The sequence below is a fragment of the Triturus cristatus genome, chromosome 8, assembly GCF_964204655.1.
Source record: "Triturus cristatus chromosome 8, aTriCri1.1, whole genome shotgun sequence".
Lineage (NCBI taxonomy): Eukaryota > Metazoa > Chordata > Amphibia > Caudata > Salamandridae > Triturus > Triturus cristatus.
The window spans coordinates 1,486,078,920-1,486,098,350 of NC_140591.1; positions in this window are offsets into that span (position 1 = coordinate 1,486,078,920).

Consider the following 19,431-nt stretch of genomic DNA (forward strand, 5'->3'; position numbering starts at 1 on the left):
ACAATACCAACAGTTAACAAGGAAAGTAAGGAGAAAGACTTACCAGAGTTATAGCAGTTCCGCAGTAACCTAAGGAGAGGAAGCAACAGGAAAAGTTAAAAGCACAAAGGTTTATCTAGAAGAGGAGAGTTTTTTAGAATACCGAGAAGCAAGAAAAGAAAGAGAAGACAACACACAGAAACATTAATGGTAGGTTAAAAAGAGAAAGAGTTAGAAGAAGTTTTAAAACTAAGAATAAATAGGTATAATACAAGGATATATGTTTTACAGATGATTAGTGACATCAAAAACAAGAAAGAAGAAAAGAGAGAGTTGAACAGGAAGAGAGGCGCAGAGTTCAGGATTCTGGGTAGGTAGAAAAATCATAAGAGAAGAGCAGAAGAAAAAGACAGAATAGAGTAGAGGAGGAATAATATTTTGTTGTGTGCTTAGTTACTTTTCTTGGGGCTGAGTGATTAGTAGTGGGAGTCGAGAAGCTAGCGACTTCGGTTCATGTGCAAGACAACGGTAACCAGCGAGAAGCTGAAGGTGAGCTCTGACAGAGTGAAGTGCCCACGTATTAATCTTGCACCCGAACAGAAAGGAAATGGTTGAGGGAATAAATTTACAGACCTTAGGGTCAGTCCTAGAGGCGATACAAAAGGAATTGGTAGGAGTTAAGGAAGAGAATCAAAGTCTAAGGCAGGAGGTCATGATTCTAGGAAAGAGACGGCAGAATTAGCACAGAGGATAAGACAACCATATTCAACTGGAAGGGAGGGTCCCACCACATCAATGGGAGACACAAATAAGCTAACAACACAAGTAATCCATTCCTTATCGCCAGTGATACCGTTGGCAGCACCAGAGAGATCTAGTGGGTACCCACAAAAGGCGCAGGTGTTTATTACACAATGTTCACTTAATTTCTTGTGTCTCCCTTCTATCTTTCCTGATGCGCAATCTAAGGCGGCCTTCATTTTGTCATATTTAAGTGGAGATGCAGCGGCATGGTCGATGCCAATAGTCTCACGAGATGATCCATTATTGTAGAATTTTGATGAGTTCAAGAAAGAATTTCTGAGAATCTTTGACCGAAGACGGATCTCTCAAGCAGTAGATGACGAACTCTTGGAATTGAAGCAGGGAAATAGAGACTTAGTGGCTTATCTAGCTCAATTCAACAAACTTGTAATGGAGACTGATTGGCCAGAGAACAAGAGGACAGCAATATTTTATCGAGGCCTGCGAGATGAACTAAAAGATGGTTTGGCTCAAATACCGAATCGTCCAACTGAAATTTCCGCCCTGATAGACCTAGTGCTAGAACTGGATTTCCGGCAGGGAGAGTGAAGGGGAGAGAGAAGACGAGAGTACAGAAGTACGGTTCCGCGGTTCGACCGAGCTAAGGCTGAAACAGGAAGGAGTACTGAAGGAACCACAGGATCTGACCCTATGCAAATAGGAACGATTCGGGGACCGCTCACAAAGGAGGAGAAGGAAAAAAGACGAGCCAACAACTTATGTATGTATTGTGGATCTAATGGACATTTTGTGCGAAATTGTCCAAGAAAGCCAAAGGGTCCATTTAAGCCGAAGGAAAACTTGCAGCACCACCTGTAGAAGGAGTTGTGCAGGTGGATGCGAATTAGAAATCAACTCCTCAGGAACATCGGCTGGCAAATACATTACAGTCGTCTGCGCCCCATTTGATTTTATCTTTGACAATCCGATTTCGTGAAAAAATAATGAAAGGAGTGACTGTGATGGTGGACTCAGGAGCCACAGGTAATATCTGCGATCTGAAATTCGCGGCTAAGATTGGGCTGCAAGCAATTGCCAAGGCTAGAAGCGAACCAGTTCGAGCAATCGATGGTACCAATCTATCCTCAGGGCCAATCATGAGTCACACAGAGTTGGTAGAGCTGATTCGAGAAGATGGGCATAGAGAAGCTATACACTTTAATTTAATTGATGCCCCCCAATTTCAACTTATATTGGGACTTCCTTGGCTCACCAAGCACAATCCTTCAATCAATTGGAACAACAGAACAATTGAAATGAACTCAGCATACTGTAGAGAGAACTGTTTTGGGGCTTACGAGGCAATGAGTAAACAGAACCCGGCTCACGCCTTATGTTCAGCTGGAGTCTCCGTGTGCGTAATAAATACACAAACAATTCCGCAAGAATTTTAAGATTTTGAGGACGTTTTCAACGAACAGGAAGCTGAGCAACTGCCGCCTCATCGGGTTTACGATTGCAAAATAGACTTGGAGCCAGGGGCGAATTTGCCTTGCAGTCGAGTGTACGCCTTGACGGAACAAGAGAATCATCACCTGAGGGAGTATATTGACAAGTACCTGGCCAATGGATTTATACGTCCTTCCCAATCGCCAGTGTCCTCACCACTATTTTTTGTGCCTAAGAAGGAGCAGGGCGAGTTGAGAACGTGCATTGATTATAGAGCCATAAATCGAATAACAAAGAAGAACAGGTATCCTCTTCCCCTTATCTCCGTCTTGTTGGACCAGATCAAAGGAGCACAGATGTTCACAAAGTTGGATTTAAGGGGAGCTTATCACCTTATTCGAGTGAGAGAGGGAGACGAGTGGAAGACGGCCTTCAGGACACGTTTGGGGCTATTTGAATACCAGGTGATGCCCTATGGGTTGTGTAATGCACCTGCAGCGTTTCAACACTTCATAAATGATGTGCTCAGTGAATACATGGATCAATGTGCAATTGTGTATATTGATGATATACTAATCTACTCAAAGGATACGCAGGAGCATCAAACACAGGTTCGAGAAGTTTTACAAAAACTGCGAGAGAACAAACTATTTGTCAAGTTGGAGAAATGTGCTTTTGGAGTTTCACAGGTAGAGTTTTTGGGCTTTGTAATCTCGCCAGCAGGAATTCATATGGACAAACGGAAGATTCAAGCCGTACAAGAATGGAAGTCACCCACTTGTGTGAAAGAAGTCCAAGCGTTTATTGGGTTCGCAAATTTCTATCGGAGATTTATTGGAGAATTTTCCCGACGAATACTACCCTTGACATGACTACTGAAGAAAGGGACACGATTCGAATGGTCGGAGGAAGCAGAGCAAGCCTTTAAAGATTTGAAGATAGAGTTCACCACTGCGCCTATCCTCCTTCATGCCGATCCGATGGAGCCCTTTTATGTCGAGACAGATGCCTCGGACCTTGCGATTGGTGGAGTTCTTTCTCAAAGGAATAAGGTAACGGGCCAGTTACACCCGGTGGCTTATCGATCCAGGAAATTGACACCAGCAGAAATCAATTATACAATTACGGAAAAAGAGTTGCTGGCAATAAAAGACGCCTTCAAGGAGTGGAGACATTATCTAATGGGGGCCCACCACGTGGTAACAGTCTACACGGACCATTGAAACTTAAAATTCCTGAAGTCAGCCAGAACCTTGACACCTCGCCAACTCCGTTGGTCACTGTACTTTGCCGATTACGATTTTGTGATAACTTATCGGCCGGGTGCACAGAATGGAAAGGCGGATGCTTTGTCTAGGTTGGGAACCGGAGAAGAAAGAAGTCCACTAAGCGCTCAAGTGATCATACCGGATACCAAGATTATTGGCGCCACTAATATATTGAACTTTAAGGAAAAAGTAATCCAAGCTCTAACCCCAGAAGAAATGCAGAAATGGGCGCAACTAGAACCTGGAAGAGAAATTCGTGATGAATTACCATTTAAAGAAGGTGCATTGTATCTGCCGACTACAGCATTGCAGAAGCAAGCCTTGCAGGAATGCCATGATCACCTGTTGGCTGGCCACAAGGGAGAGTTCAAGACAGCAGATCTAATTAAAAGAAAATATTGGTGGCCACAGATGAGTAAAGACATAGAACAATATGTAAGGACTTGTGAGATATGCGCTCAGGGAAAATCAGAACGGCACGCTCCTCAAGGGATGTTGCAACCCCTGCCCATTCCTCCTCATCCTTGGCATACGATCACTCTAGACTTAATTACAGACTTACCATCCTGTCAAGGGACAAATACAATACTAGTAATGGTAGATGCATACACGAAAATGGCACACTTCTTGGCCTTAAATGGAATCCCTACAGCAAAACAGTTAGCAAGGCACTTTAGTACCCAGATTGTCAGATTACATGGAATACCCAAGATCGTAATATCAGACCGGGGAACCCAATTTGTTTCACATTTCTGGAAGGCTTTTATGAAAGGGTTAGGAGTAGAAACTCGTTTTTCCACCAGTTTCCATCCGGAGACGGATGGACAAACGGAAAGGGTGAACCAGGAACTGGAGCAATATTTACGGTTGTTCTTGTTGAAACAGGAGGGAGAATGGCCGGACTACTTGTGGACAGCAGAATTCGCTCATAATAACGCGAAGAATGTGTCCACTGGATATTCCCCGTTCTACTTAAACTATGGTAGACATCCAAATTCAGCAGTACAAGATGTAGAGCTCACAGTCCCAGCAGTCAAGGATTTGGTGGCTCATTTAAATTCAGTACATGAAATAGCATCAAAGAATTTAGTACAGGCTAAGGAAAAGTATAAGAAGTACGCAGATAAGAAAAGAAAGAAACCTCCTCCACTAGGAATTGGAGATAAAGTCTGTTTGAATACAAAAAATGTAAGGCTAAAAGGGAACCGAAAATTTCAGCCACGATTTATCGGCCCTTACCCAATTGCAGAGCAGATCGGTCCAGTGACCTATAAATTGACTTTACCCTCCCAATTCAAAATTCACCCAGTGTTTCATGTTTCCCTTTTTAAGAAGGAAGTTCCTAATTTGAGAAAAGAATCGATTTCAAACCCAATTCAGCTAGATACAGGAGTGGAGTTTGAGGTGAAAGAAATTCTGGACTCAAAACTAGTCAGAAGTAAACTGTATTATTTGGTAGATTGGAAAGGCTACGGTCCTGAGGAGCGGTCTTGGGAATTAGATTCAGATGTTCATGCTCCTAGACTAATAAAACTTTTTTATCAGCGCAATCCAACCAAGCCCAGAGTGGAAGGACCACCCTTGGTGGGGGGTACTGTCAGGATCCCTAATGTGAGTCCCAAAGCGAAGCGCAAAGAACTTAGTTCAATAGGTGTTTCGGTTATGAATGGGCTTCAATGGTCGAGTTTGTGGCATGCCCGCAATTCCAAGATGGCCGCTCAGGCGCTGGGGTCTGCGGTCTAGTTGTTTACAAATCCAGAGAGACGATGTGACGTGCGCACGCCTGAAGGAATGCGCACTTCACCAAGACATTTCCTCAGAGAAGACGTGTTCGAGTGTGTTCCCAGTTCTGAAGTGAATATTTTGAGTAAGAAGCTTTCCAGAGTAACGCTTGAGAGTAGTTCCAAGTCAAAACACCGATACTTACCAAAGAGGTCAGAGAAGTCGCTAGAGTCCGTAGTGGGCTACTTACCGGGAGTCGAGTTCGGAGTCACCTCGTCTCTACAGGGAAAAGACGAGTGAAGACTTCAGCCGCACCTGAAAAGAAAAACCGAAGAAAGCTAAGTGAATTACTAATAGATTATTCGTTCACATTAAAATGTAAGCAGTGTTTAGTGACGCAATAAGAACAACACTTACCAGGGTCAGCAGAGATCAGCATACAGAGTCCTGTAACAGAAAAGGAAGAACATTATAGGATTTACTGAGAAAAGGTTCCAGAGGAAAAATTAATTAGACAATACCAACAGTTAACAAGGAAAGTAAGGAGAAAGACTTACCAGAGTTATAGCAGTTCCGCAGTAACCTAAGGAGAGGAAGCAACAGGAAAAGTTAAAAGCACAAAGGCTTATCTAGAAGAGGACAGTTTTTTAGAATAGCGAGAAGCAAGAAAAGAAAGAGAAGACAACACACAAACATTAATGGTAGGTTAAAAAGAGAAAGAGTTAGAAGAAGTTTTAAAACTAAGAATAAATAGGTATAATAAAAGGATATATGTATTACAGATGATTATTGACATCAAAAACAAGAAAGAAGAAAAGAGAAAGTTGAACAGGAAGAGAGGCGCAGAGTTCAGGATTCTGGGTCAGTAGAAAAATCATAAGAGAAGAGCAGAAGAAAAAGACAGAATAGAGTAGAGGAGGAATAATATTTTGTTGTGTGCTTAGTTACCCTTAGGAGTCTTCAGAAGGCAGAGTGATAGCTGAAGAAGAATTCCAGATAGGAAAACCAGAAGGTCCAGAACCAGTCTCTTCTATCGTTTATTATTTTATCCAATTTCCCCCTTCCCCCTTGCTGATCAGTTAGAACCAAAGACTTTTCTTGGGGCTGAGTGATTAGTAGTGGGAGTCGGGAAGCTAGCGACTTCTGTTCCTGTGCAAGACAACGGTAACCAGCGAGAAGTTGAAGGTGAGCTCTGACAAAGGGTCTGAACAGGGCAGAGGATATTCCCATGTCCTTTGTCCACTTTTGTGCCAGAGCGGGAGCCAACTGCTCCCAGGACTGGTTTGAACTGGACTATGCAAAAATAATAATTGATGGACAGAGTGCAGAACAATTTCATACATTCACCCCAGTACAGACATCTGGGCCTAAATCCATCGTGTTTTTTGCTCACCATGCCATTCCAGTTTGGACCCAGTCATGTGCAAATCAGTCGTGACCCTGCGCCCAATGGGAACAATCCAGCCAGAACTGCCAGGCCAGGTCCTCCCTGGACTGGAAACAAGCATCCTAGGACCGGTTTCAGAGTTTCACCCCTCTTCAGCCAGGATAACTTGACTCCAGTTACATGGAGAGCACGGGACCAACGCCTGGGCATATCCGTCCCACTCGGGGTGATAAATGCAAAAAGAACAATTAATAGACAGAATGCAGAATAATGTCATACATACACACCAGTACAGAGATCTAGGCCTAAATCCATCGGTTTTTTGCTCACCATTCCATTCCAGTTTGGACCCAGCCATGTGCAAATCAGTCTTGACCCTGCATCCAATGGGAACAGTCACGCCCGAACTGCCAGGCCAGATGCTCACCACACCACTGGATCCAAGAAATCCTGGGTGATGCCCTGAAACCAGTCCTAGGATGTTTATTTGCATTCCGGGGAGGGCCTGGCTTGGCAGTTCGGGCTGGACTGTTCTGATGGAGCAGGTAAAGCAACGTTGTGTATACCTCCTCTAAGTTGCATGAAAATACTAATTATATAACCTACTTATATTATAATTTGACTAACGGTGTGCTGTGTTATACTAATCAACCTTTTGCAATTTTTGTAAACACCAATTACACGTGGGACTTATTGTTATTTGCATGGCAAAATAACTCTAATAACTAAATTATGTATGCATATTAATAGTAGTACATGTGGTAATAGGATATCGCATGATTTATGTTGCTTTTGTGACGTTTGCTTTCCCATTTTGGATCGTAAGGGTGAGTTTTATTGCTTTAAATGTTGCTAAAAGCTAGGAAAATACTAATACATGAATACATTAGTGAGGGTTTAACATTAGAATCTTCATTTCTTTGTAATAATTACTCTTTTGTGTTTGTTTCGCTTAACTTGGCATTTGGGCCTACCCAATCATGGCGTCCAGAATGGAGTTCAGAAGTGGCCACCATCTCGTGAGCGCGATGCCTACTGCGCAGACTCGGATGGCTCCGTAGACCTCCAGGCAACCCCAAGGCACAGTGTTCCTGGTCAAGGATAGGAACATGGAGGATTGCCAAACTTCAGTCAGTAAAATCTGGTTTAAATTAACAATTGGGACATACAAGCAAACTATACAATGTTGCATAAGGGCATCATGGACAGAGGAAGTGAACCAGCAAAATCCATGAGAACCTGGACTAACGTAAAATCGAACGTTTCCGAATGAGCCAATCATCGCCCTTCTTAGCCTAAGAATGTTTCGTGTTATCCCAAATTTCATTATATAAAGGGTAGTAGAATAGGGAGGGATTACTGACTGACTGATGATTAATGCTGCCTTCTTACTCGATGACCGCAAAGGCGATGACAGATGCTTGCACGTTTTCTGGTCCTTTGGAGATTTTTGGGACTGTAACGTGCTGAGCAAAGAACGTTCGGACTTTGAGCTTTGGCCTGCTCTATTTGGACAATTAACGGCTAAATTTGGTTATGCAGAGCCAAATGAATTAGGAAAAATCCAGATAGCAAGTATAGGTAAATATAAATGCCATGCGATTTGTGCTGATTGAACAAAATTCTAAACTTTGATTGACCGAAATGCTAATATTAATTGCAAACAATATTTAGATAAACAAATATTTGATCAACAGAAATTACGAGTTTGTGGTTTTTCAATGAAGAGAGTAGAGGATTCTGAGTCTTAAATGTGTTTTAGCTGGTTCTAAATCACCATCAACAAGTCCAACTAATTAGTCCATCGACCAAGTGGTTGAGTGCATTGATGTTTAGGGTTAGGAATCTATAGGTAATAAGGTACTCCCCCACATGTCCAGCGCGAAATCATCATCCCTCCTGTGTGTAGACTCGTGAGTGGAGACGTGCGAGTGTTGGTGTTATGGGCCCCATCAATGACTGCGTGTGTGAATGAACTAGTGTGACGCAGGGAGGATAGTTGTAAATGTGCATTTCTTTTTCCCCGGTTTCGCGCTGGATCAGTTTATCTGGTAGCAGAATGATGGTTGTTATTGGATAGTTTGGTGATTATTGTTTATTGATTTCCGATTTTTGAATATTGATTATTGATTGCGGATGTTTGGATGAGTATTGATTTATGTATTAACAGTCTATGTTGAGTCGCATTGTGTTCTATGTTGGTTTTGAAGACTTCTGGGATGTAGGAAGTTGGATGGCCTTGTGGCAAGTGAAGTCACATGATGAATTGTTTGTTGCCCTGTAGGTACACGGGGAAAGCGTGTGACGATTGGATTTGAACGACGCATTGTCTGGGTTCAATTTGGTGACATCGCCGTGTGTTACCGTTAGGGACATTTCTGTATGAAAGTGGTGTATGGGTAGTGAAGGCCACCTGTGAAATTTTGGTCTTAAGTAACAGGAGTCCAAGTGAACTTTGATTACGCTTATTACTGGAAAGGTAATAGGTGTTCCCTAAGCTTGTAAGAAGGGTAAAGTAGATGCTACTTTATTAACGAGTGTAATAATTCTGTAGTAGGGCAGAGGTAAACGCTGCTCTTGGGAAAGACAGGATTCTGTGTGAATGAACATTTTCCGTATGAAAGTGTGTAAATTAAATAGTATTCAACTTAATTGTGAAACTCTGGTCTTATTTCTCAGGAGCAGTGCGTCTCCAACAGATGTCGTATTTCCAGAGAAACAGTTAGTTAATGCTTGCTAGAAGGGTAAGGTAGAGGGAAGTGCTACTTTATCGGCGAATGTAATGATTCCGTAGATGGGCAGAGGGAAGTGCTGCTCTCGGGAAAGACGTAATTCTTGTGAAAAAGGTCAAGACTATCTATTTTGTTAGCAAAACAGATAATGGTGGTGTTTTTATGTCGTTACTAACAGAATTTGAGTAAAAGAGAACGTAAGAAAGTTTGCCGATAAATTTTGTAAAGGAGGGGTCAGCAGAAGCAGGAGTAGCGAGAAAAGCTGACGTCAGAAAAGACCGCTCTGGGATTGGCCAGTCAGTAAGAGTCGTAGACGCTCCTGATTGGTGCATTAGTGAACGCCGCGCTAGGAGTAGAGAATTACAGGGTGACGTAGACGCTCCGGATTGGTGCGTTAGTGTAAGCCGCGCTACGATTGGATAAGACAACAGAGTAGTCGTAGGAGAAATCTAGCGATACTGAGAAGAGAAAATGATGTATTACAATCCACCAGAAAAAGAGAACAAGTCCTGGTTCGGAAAGATCAAGAGTTTATTTAAAAAGGACAAACCGATTGTGACTAGAGAGGGACAGTTGCTTCCACCACCGAAATCACCTGCATCCTTTATGGTTGCAAAATTTGGCTATCATACATGTATTTGGTTAGATAATTGGGCAAAGTATACAAAGGATGATGGAGTTTTAGCATTTCCAGAACATGGTTCATTCAATTTAGCGGTATTGAGGAATGTAAGAGAAATAATGATGAAATTAGAACCAAGACCTAGACCTACACAGTTTGAAGCATTGACAGAATGGGAAGATGAGATGTATGACAGAGAACGACAGCGGAGTGGCGGAAGGTACAAATATATGTTTGGTAGACCGTGTGGACAAGAGAATCATGATGATAGAATGAGGAGATGGCGAAGTGCAAATATGGCTGATGGTATGTTCCCTATGAGAAGTGCTGAAGAGACTAGTAGTAGAAAATGTACACAAAAGAGAAATAATACAGGATCAGAAGGTTATGAGTATGGTGTGCATGGATCGGAGGATGATGTTCTTGAGGACATGTTTTATCAAAATCCACCCCGTATCAACCAAATTCCACATTGTTGACACCAAGTGCCCCAGTAAAGGAATCACCACAAAATATAAAGTTTGAGTCAATACCACCTGAGGTAGAAAGTAATAATCCCTTTAGAGAAACAGAAAATACACAACCTGGTAAAATGACAAATGAAAATTCAGCTGAATTAGCCAGAACTACCTTAGAGTTAACTGAAAAGATTAGGGAATTGACTATAAGCATGGAAGCTGTAACTGTTCCTGTAACAATAGGACCTGTAATGCCTATTTTTGATAAGCAAAAGGATAGTGAGCATTGTCTGACGATTCCTTATAACAGTAATAAACTAACCGAAATGGAAAGAAGAGGTTCAAGAGAGAACCCATGGGTACAAGGGTAGGAACTTCTGGACTAAGTACTCCTAAAAATTTTGACAGTAAATCAGAGTCTAGCAAATAGAGCAATAATGACGACAGAATCAGTACCAGGGTCACCAAAAAGTTTTAAACAAACACAAAATGAAACAATTCCTGTAGGTCCTACTTCTGATGAATTACTTGAATGGTTAAGGAGTTTACAGCAAAAATATGCTGAACCTCGACCTTTAGACATGTCCAAATTAAAAATAGTTTTAGAAGAATTAATAGTAGGAACTATTCCCACAGAAAAGTTAAAAGTTATCAGGATGACGAATTAATGTTTCTATGCAAAAGTATAACATGGAAAGCAAGAAATTTACATGAAAGATTAGAAGAAATAGCAAGTGAAATGGGTATCGACTTTGCTGAAAAAGACATTGAAAACTTAAATACAGCAGGAATAATAACACAGATTAAAGATCTAATTGTTTTACTGAGAAAATGGGGCGATGTAGACAAATGGAAAAGTAGATGGTTTCGAAAACGAGACGATGCAACAGACAAAACGTTTGCAGCTTTCCCAGTAAGAGAAAAAGAAAAAGTGGTAACTGAATGTCCCATGAGGGAGATTCAAGGCGGAGGCTATGTGCATGTCCCCTGGACCAGACAAGACATTTTATCATTCACCAATGACTTTCCTCGTTTGCGCGAGAAACCGGTTGAATGGTACAGGCAGGTAGACAGGTTTGTAAAATTATCAAAACTACTATGGATTGATTTGAATAGTTTATTTGACATAATTGTGCCAGCAGACCTGTGGGCAGAATGTAAAAATACAATAGGTTGGCCTGCTCAAGAATACCCTAGAGATCCAAAAACAGGTGCTCCTGATCAAGAAGTAATGAGAAAATATGAACAAGTAGTTACCTTTCTGAAAAATAAAGTGCCTCCTAAAGAAACTGATTGGGTAAAAATTGATAGAACTCATCAAGAAGTGAAATAATCTGTACATGCCTACTATGAGAGATTGTTATTAGCTTTTAAACACTATAGTGGTGATGAAAATTTGAGTGAGAAGGACTTGAGTCATTTTGTATACCGATTTGTGTATGGGTTGCGTCCTGAAGTAAGTGAAATTATTAAACAGCATACAGTGGATTGGCAAAATAAAAAGATAGATGAAGTACTGAGACATGCAAAATATTTTAGTGATGAGATTGAAGCAAAGCAGCGTAAATTAAAAGAAAAGGCCATGTGGGCTCAAGTAAAAGTGGCAGAAAGACAGGAAGCCCAATTGATTGAACTAGCAATTGGTACGAGTATGAAACAAAAACCCAACATTGGGAAAGGGAAAGGACAGATTAGTATGGAAGAAGCCAAAAAGAAGTGGCCATGTCGTAATTGCGGAAGAATAGGGCATTGGAGAACCAAGTGTAAATTTCCCCCGAAGTGCTAATGGCGATAATGCATCATTGAATTCACAGGTGCAGAATGAGGTGAGTTGTCAACCGCAGCGACAGCAGCAGGTTGTTGCCCAACAGTGTCAGGTGCCAAAACCGCCTTTTCCACAGAGCGTAAATCCTCAGAAATACAGTAATGAGACAGGATTCTACAATGAAGAACAGGTAACTAAGCTGCCGCGCGCTAGTGCTGTTTAGCAGTATTGGCTACAACGCAATGAGAGTGAGTCAGAAGAAAGCTATTGGCGGTGCCGAGGGGAGGAAGAAGAGTGCGTACTTGCCGCAACTCTAGAAGTAGACCAGACAGGCCCTTTTGTGGATGGAAAGGTAAATGATGAAAACATTACTTTCCTATTAGATACTGGTGCTACTGGTTTAACTGTTAGGTCAGCTGATGTCAAAAATCTTCCTCTCTCGGATTAAACAATCCAAGTAGTTGGAGTATCCAACAGACAGATAAAAACGTATCTCACTGAACCAGTTAAAGGTAAAGGTGTAGATTCCGATCCTGGAGAAACCGGGAACGAAACGTCGGACGGAGCGTTTTCTCCGTCCGACTCGTACCCGGTAAAAAAACATTACAAACATGCAAGTACGATTTGTACGGAAACACCATTTCCGTACGAATCGCAAAAATCACGACCGATAAAAACATAGCCACAATTCTGATCCGGGACACCGTGGACGTGACGTCCGGACGGAGTCAGGCAGCGTTTCACGAACCAGCAAGTACGATTTGTACCAACGTCACGCCGCATGGATTATATTTTCCGGCAGCCAAAAACTGCCGGGATATCAGGACGACGCGCAGAAGGAGCACCTGTACGCGACGGACGGCCATGGACCCCAACCTACGTGTCATCCCGGCCCTCATAGCAGTCCACCTGGTGTACAGGAACTGACGCAGACGCCGCAGAAGGTCAGAACAACACCCAGGGGCAAAGGGAGGGGCAGGAAACATAACCCCCACCCAAGTCAAAAATCATACATGCTCTGTACATACCTCACCCCCAGGGCCTGGTCACTTCGGGGGGGGGGTGGGGGCGTGTCCACCAAAGACTGCGTCCGCAACTATGGAAGTCGTCATGGGCGCGAACCGGCAACACAACAATTGTGGTACGTACCATACCCAAGCCTTAAAAGCGTGGGTGTGGGTCGTACCACGCCCACCCCTACGTCACCCCAACAATGGCGGTACGACCCGTACCCATGCCTTTGGGACGTGGGTATGGACCGTACCGCCATTGTTGGGGTGACGTAGGGGTGGGCGTGGTACGACCCGTACCCACGTCCTAGAGGCATGGGTACGGTCCGTACCCCTACGGCACCCCAACAATGGCGGTACAGATCGTACCCACGTCCCAAAGGCATGGGTACGGGCTGTACCCCTATGGCACCCCAACAATGGCGGGACAGACCGTACCCATGCCTCTAGGACGTGGGTACGGGTCGTACCACGCCTACCCCTACGGCACCCCAACAATGGCGGTACGTCCCGTACCCACGTCCCAAAGGCATGGGTACGGGCCGTACCCCTATGGCACCCCAACAATGGCGGAACGGACCGTACCCATGCCTCTAGGACATGGGTACGGGTCGTACCATGCCTACCCCTACGGCACCCCAACAATGGCGGTACGTCCCGTACCCACGTCCCAAAGGCATGGGTACGGGCCGTACCCCTACGGCACCCCAACAATGGCGGAACGGACCGTACCCATGCCTCTAGGACATGGGTACGGGTCGTACCACGCCTACCCCTATGGCACCCCAAAAATGGCGGTACGTCCCGTACCCACGTCCCAAAGGCATGGGTACGGGCCGTACCCCTACGGCACCCCAAAAATGGCGGAACGGACCGTACCCATGCCTCTAGGACATGGGTACGGGTCGTACCACGCCCACCCCTACATCACCCCAACAATGGCAGTACGGCCCGTACCCATGCCTTTGGGACGTGGGTACGGGCCGTACCGCCATTGTTGAGGTGACGTAGGGGTACGGACCGTCCCATGCCTCTAGGACGTGTGCACAGGTCGGACCACGCCCACCCCTGCGTCACCCCAACAATGGCGGTACGGACTGTACCCATGTCCCAAAGGCATGGGTACGGGCCGTACCCCTACGGCACCCCAACAATGGCGGTACGGACCGTACCCATGTCCCAAAGGCATGGGTACGGGCCATACCGCCAGGCTTTAAGGACGTGGGTACGGGTCGTACCACGCAAGTGGACAGACACATAGGGGTGGGTGCCTATCACTCCCAGCAGTGCCCAGACATAGGAGGGGTGGGTGCCGATCACTCCCAGCAGTGCCCAGTCATAGGATGGGTGGGTGCAGAGTCCCCCCAGTAGTGCCCAGACATAGGAGGGGTGGGTGCCTATCACTCCCAGCAGTGCCCAGACATAGGAGGGGTGGGTGCAGAGTCGCCCCAGCAGTGCCCAGACATAGGAGGGGTGGGTCCCTATCACTCCCAGCAGTGCCCAGACATAGGAGGGGTGGGTGCCTATCACTCCCAGCAGTGCCCAGACATATGAGGGGTGGGTGCAGAGTCCCCCCAGCAGTGCCCAGACATAGGAGGGGTGGGTGCAGAGTTCCCCCAGCAGTGCCCAGACATAGGAGGGGTGGGTGCAGAGTCCCCCCAGCAGTGCCCAGACATAGGAGGGGTGGGTGCCTATCACTCCCAGCAGTGCCCAGACATAGGAGGGGTGGGTGCCTATCACTCCCAGCAGTGCCCAGGCATAGGAGGGGTGGGTGCAGAGTCCCCCCAGCAGTGCCCAGACATAGGAGGGGTGGGTGCAGAGTCCCCCCAGCAGTGCCCAGACATAGGAGGGGTGGGTGCAGAGTCCCCCCAGCAGTGCCCAGACATAGGAGTGGTGGGTGCCTATCACTCCCAGCAGTGCCCAGACACAGGAGGGGTGGGTGCAGAGTCCCCCCAGCAGTGCCCAGACATAGGAGGGGTGGGTGCAGAGTCCCCCACCAGTGCCCAGACATAGGAGGGGTGGGTGCCTATCACTCCCAGCAGTGCCCAGACATAGGAGGGGTGGGTGCCTATCACTCCCAGCAGTGCCCAGACATAGGAGGGGTGGGTATAGAGTCCCCCTAGCAGGCCCAGACATAGGAGGAGTGGGTGCAGAGTCCCCCCAGCAGTGCCCAGACATAGGAGGGGTGGGTGCAGAGTCCCCCCAGCAGTGCCCAGACATAGGAGGGGTGGGTGCCTATCACTCCCAGCAGTGCCCAGACATAGGAGGGGTGGGTGCAGAGTCCCCCCAGCAGTGCCCAGACATAGGAGGGGTGGGTGCAGAGTCCCCCCAGCAGTGCCCAGACATAGGAGGGGTGGGTGCCTATCACTCCCAGCAGTGCCCAGACATAGGAGGGGCGGGTGCCTATCACTCCCAGCAGTGCCCAGACATATGAGGGGTGGGTGCAGAGTCCCCCCAGCAGTGCCCAGACATAGGAAGGGTGGGTGCAGAGTCCCCCCAGCAGTGCCTATCACTCCCAGCAGTGCCCAGACATAGGAGGGGTGGGTGCCTATCACTCCCAGCAGTGCCCAGACATAGGAGGGGTGGGTGCAGAGTCCCCCCAGCAGTGCCCAGACATAGGAGGGGTGGGTGCAGAGTCCCCCCAGCAGTGCCCAGACATAGGAGGGGTGGGTGCAGAGTCCCCCCAGCAGTGCCCAGACATAGGAGGGGTGGGTGCCTATCACTCCCAGCAGTGCCCAGACATAGGAGGGGTGGGTGCAGAGTCCCCCCAGCAGTGCCCAGACATAGGTGGGGTGGGTGCCTATCACTCCCAGCAGTGCCCAGACATAGGAGGGGTGGGTGCCTATCACTCCCAGCAGTGCCCAGGCATAGGAGGAGTGGGTGCAGAGTCCTCCAGCAGTGCCCAGACATAGGAGGGGTGGGTGCAGAGTCCCCCCAGCAGTGCCCAGACATAGGAGGGGAGGGTGCAGAGTCCCCCCAGCAGTGCCCAGACATAGGAGGGGTGGGTGCAGAGTCCCACCAGCAGTGCCCAGACATAGGAGGGGTGGGTGCAGAGTCCCCCCAGCAGTGCCCAGACATAGGAGGGGTGGGTGCCTATCACTCCCAGCAGTGCCCAGACATAGGAGGGGTGGGTGCAGAGTCCCCCCAGCAGTGCCCAGACATAGGAGGGGTGGGTGCAGAGTCCCCCCAGCAGTGCCCAGACATAGGAGGGGTGGGTGCAGAGTCTCCCCAGCAGTGCCCAGACATAGGAAGGGTGGGTGCCTATCACTCCCAGCAGTGCCGAGACATAGGAGGAGTGGGTGCAGAGTCTCCCAGCAGTGGACAGAGACATGGTGGTGTGTACACCATCCTACAATTAGCAAAACTCCATGGGTGCATGAAGGCATACACAAAGTGCGACTATATTGAGAGTGGCATGCCAACACATCACTGACAGCAGTGTCCTACTCCCATGAGGGTGGATGTCCATCCCCCACTGCATGACAAACCACATGTGGGTGTGATGACCAATTACACATGCATACCCACCCCAGCCACTGGCAGCACAATACACACACTCAGAGCATGCAACAAGACTGTATATTCATGTGCCACCCTACTAAACTAAGAGACCCAAAGGGAACACACACTTTCACGCACATTCCAGGACTCATAGGAATGTACAGGTGCTGGGGCAGCCAACAAGTTGTTGTCTCCCATGGAAGGAAAAGGGTGGAGTACCCACAGATACAATGCCCACAATTGTCAGTCAGGTGACCTAAGACCCTGCAGAAAACGTAACATGTGTGCGAGGCTGGGAGTACACACATGCATAGTGCATAAAAGGGAACATGTCCACATGAAGTCATGTCAATATACTCCATACACAAGTACAGTGACCACCAAGGATGCCACAAATGATGCAGGTGGAGACATTGCTGAGCATGCATGGCCAAAGTTGAAGGGATCCATCACACACCCAGGAAATGTAGACACAGCTCAGCACAACAATTGGGAAACACCCTGCAGGGAAGATGTCAGGGTCCATAGAGGAAGGAACACACCTTCGGACAATGGCACCATACAGTAAGAGCTTACATGACCAAAGATTATTTGCAGATACCTTGTGATGGCACACAGATACCAGGGTCCACCCCATGAGCAGCACACTGCTACATTTCCCAGAGACCTAACACATTCTCACCACCCCAAATAATGGAGCAGCACCACCAACAGCAATACCAGAAAAGCATTAGTGTGCAAATGAAAACAAAATGCTTTATTCACCCTAAAAAATGATAGGATTGGAAATGTACACTATTTACAAGGCCCATAGGCCAGTCCATATTAGAATTCCTGGTGGAGGACACATTGGGACGTGTGTCCCCTAGCTTGCCTGCACAGTTCAGAGTTCCTTTTCATCCACAGGGGGGGGCATCATGTGGGGGGAGAAGGACCAGGCACCGCAGGGACAGGAGGGGCAAGGGTAGGCGTTGTGGGTGCAGAGACGGAGGACTCCACCACAGGGGGTGGGGCAGCGCCAAAGGTGGTGGTTAGGATGGCGCTGCACACGGTTGCAAGGTCCCCCAGCGTATCCCCTGCACCCGAAGGAACGACAGGCCCCAAGGAGGGGGGGGTCAGAGGGATGGGTTGCAGCGCTAATGGGGGAGGTTGTGGACAGGGGGGGGACTCAACTACCCTGCCGGTGTCCTGCCTCCACCGCTTGCGGGGTGGTGCCACACTGTGGCTGATGGACAGACTGGGCAGGAAGGACTCTTTGTCCGACTGTTGGGCAGGAGAGCTGAGGGGAGTGGTTTTGGAGGAAGTGGGTCGTGGGGACTGCGGACTCCCACTGTGGCTGCGTGTCTTCCATTTGCCCCCCGACCCATCGGGTGTGCCTACTTCACCCTGTGCGTGCGTAACAGGAGGTGTGCGCTTGGCCTTCCCTGGTGGTGTGCTGCCTGTGTCTGGTGGGGTGCGTGCATGGGGACGTCTGGGTGTGCTTGGGACAGGCATGGGAGTGGGAAGTGTGGATGGTGCAGGGGTAGGGGGGGATGGAGCGCTGCAGGAGACCCACTGCTGCAGTCAGTGACGAGTCTATGGACCTCAGCAACATGCGTTGGTCAGACATCGCAGCTGACATGCCCTCCATGTACGACACCATCTGTGTCAGCAGTCTTGTGTGGCCATGGAGGACATTAAGCTGCGATGTCTGACCAACCTGCAACTGCCGCAGAATGTCCACAGACTCGGCATTGACGGCAGCAGGGGAGACAGGGGCAGGGGGTGCGATGCCTGGCACGAAGGAGACATGTTGTCGCCTAGCACAGACGTAAGGGACACGAGCAAGTGGGAGGCCGGTGATGGGAATGGAGGGGGCGGCGAGAGATGGAGTGCTGCTTTCAGCTCTGGGAGCAGCCTCCGCCCCCTCTTGGAGCTCAGCCTCGGACCCATCAGCGTCATAGTCGGTGGTGGTACTGGACAGGTCCTCCGCCTCACTCCCCTCGGCCTCAGTGCCACTCGCTGAGCCAGACTCGCCAGCACTGGTGGCACCGCTGCTGGATCCCTCCTCAAGGTCCGTGCCAGTGTCTCCCTCGGTTTCCCCCGACGATGCTGTGGGCAAGGTGAAGAGACAGGAAATAATCAGACACCTGTGTATACATAGGACACATGATTCAAAACTACATAGGTCACAGTGCATAGCATGAAAAGCAACATGAGTAACATCTACAATACAAGGCACATATGTAGGCCCTGCACCACACAGTTGGTTGACCCACCATGCCACAGAGAAACAATGGAGAGCATTACACAACAGCAAATAACTTGATATCAAATTAGACAGAGGAGCTAGTCTCTGGGGACAGTCGAGCACAGCATCTGGACCACACACCGTAGCCAAAAAAGGGATGAGCAGGAACCATGGCTTTTAACTTTTGGCACATGCTGATTAGCAAATACATTAAACCATGCCCAACATGACTGGGTCAATGCATGTTGAGTGTATGTTCAGACAATCATCACACACAGGCCAGACCTGGCAAGGACACATACGGTTTGGACATGTAGGCCTTGCCCGCACAACCCCCCCCCCTACCTGAGACAATATGATTGAGACAGAGGAAGTACTTACACTTCTTACTCGGGGATTACTAAAATGCCCTTCAATAAATCCTGAATGTACACGAACTAACCCTTGCGCGCCTGTCCACACATATAATTGACAAACAACCATCATCAGATAGTTGTACCAAAACACACAGGCACTAGCCACTGTGAGTATGCACAAGCCAAATTGGGTCACCTTGTACAGTGG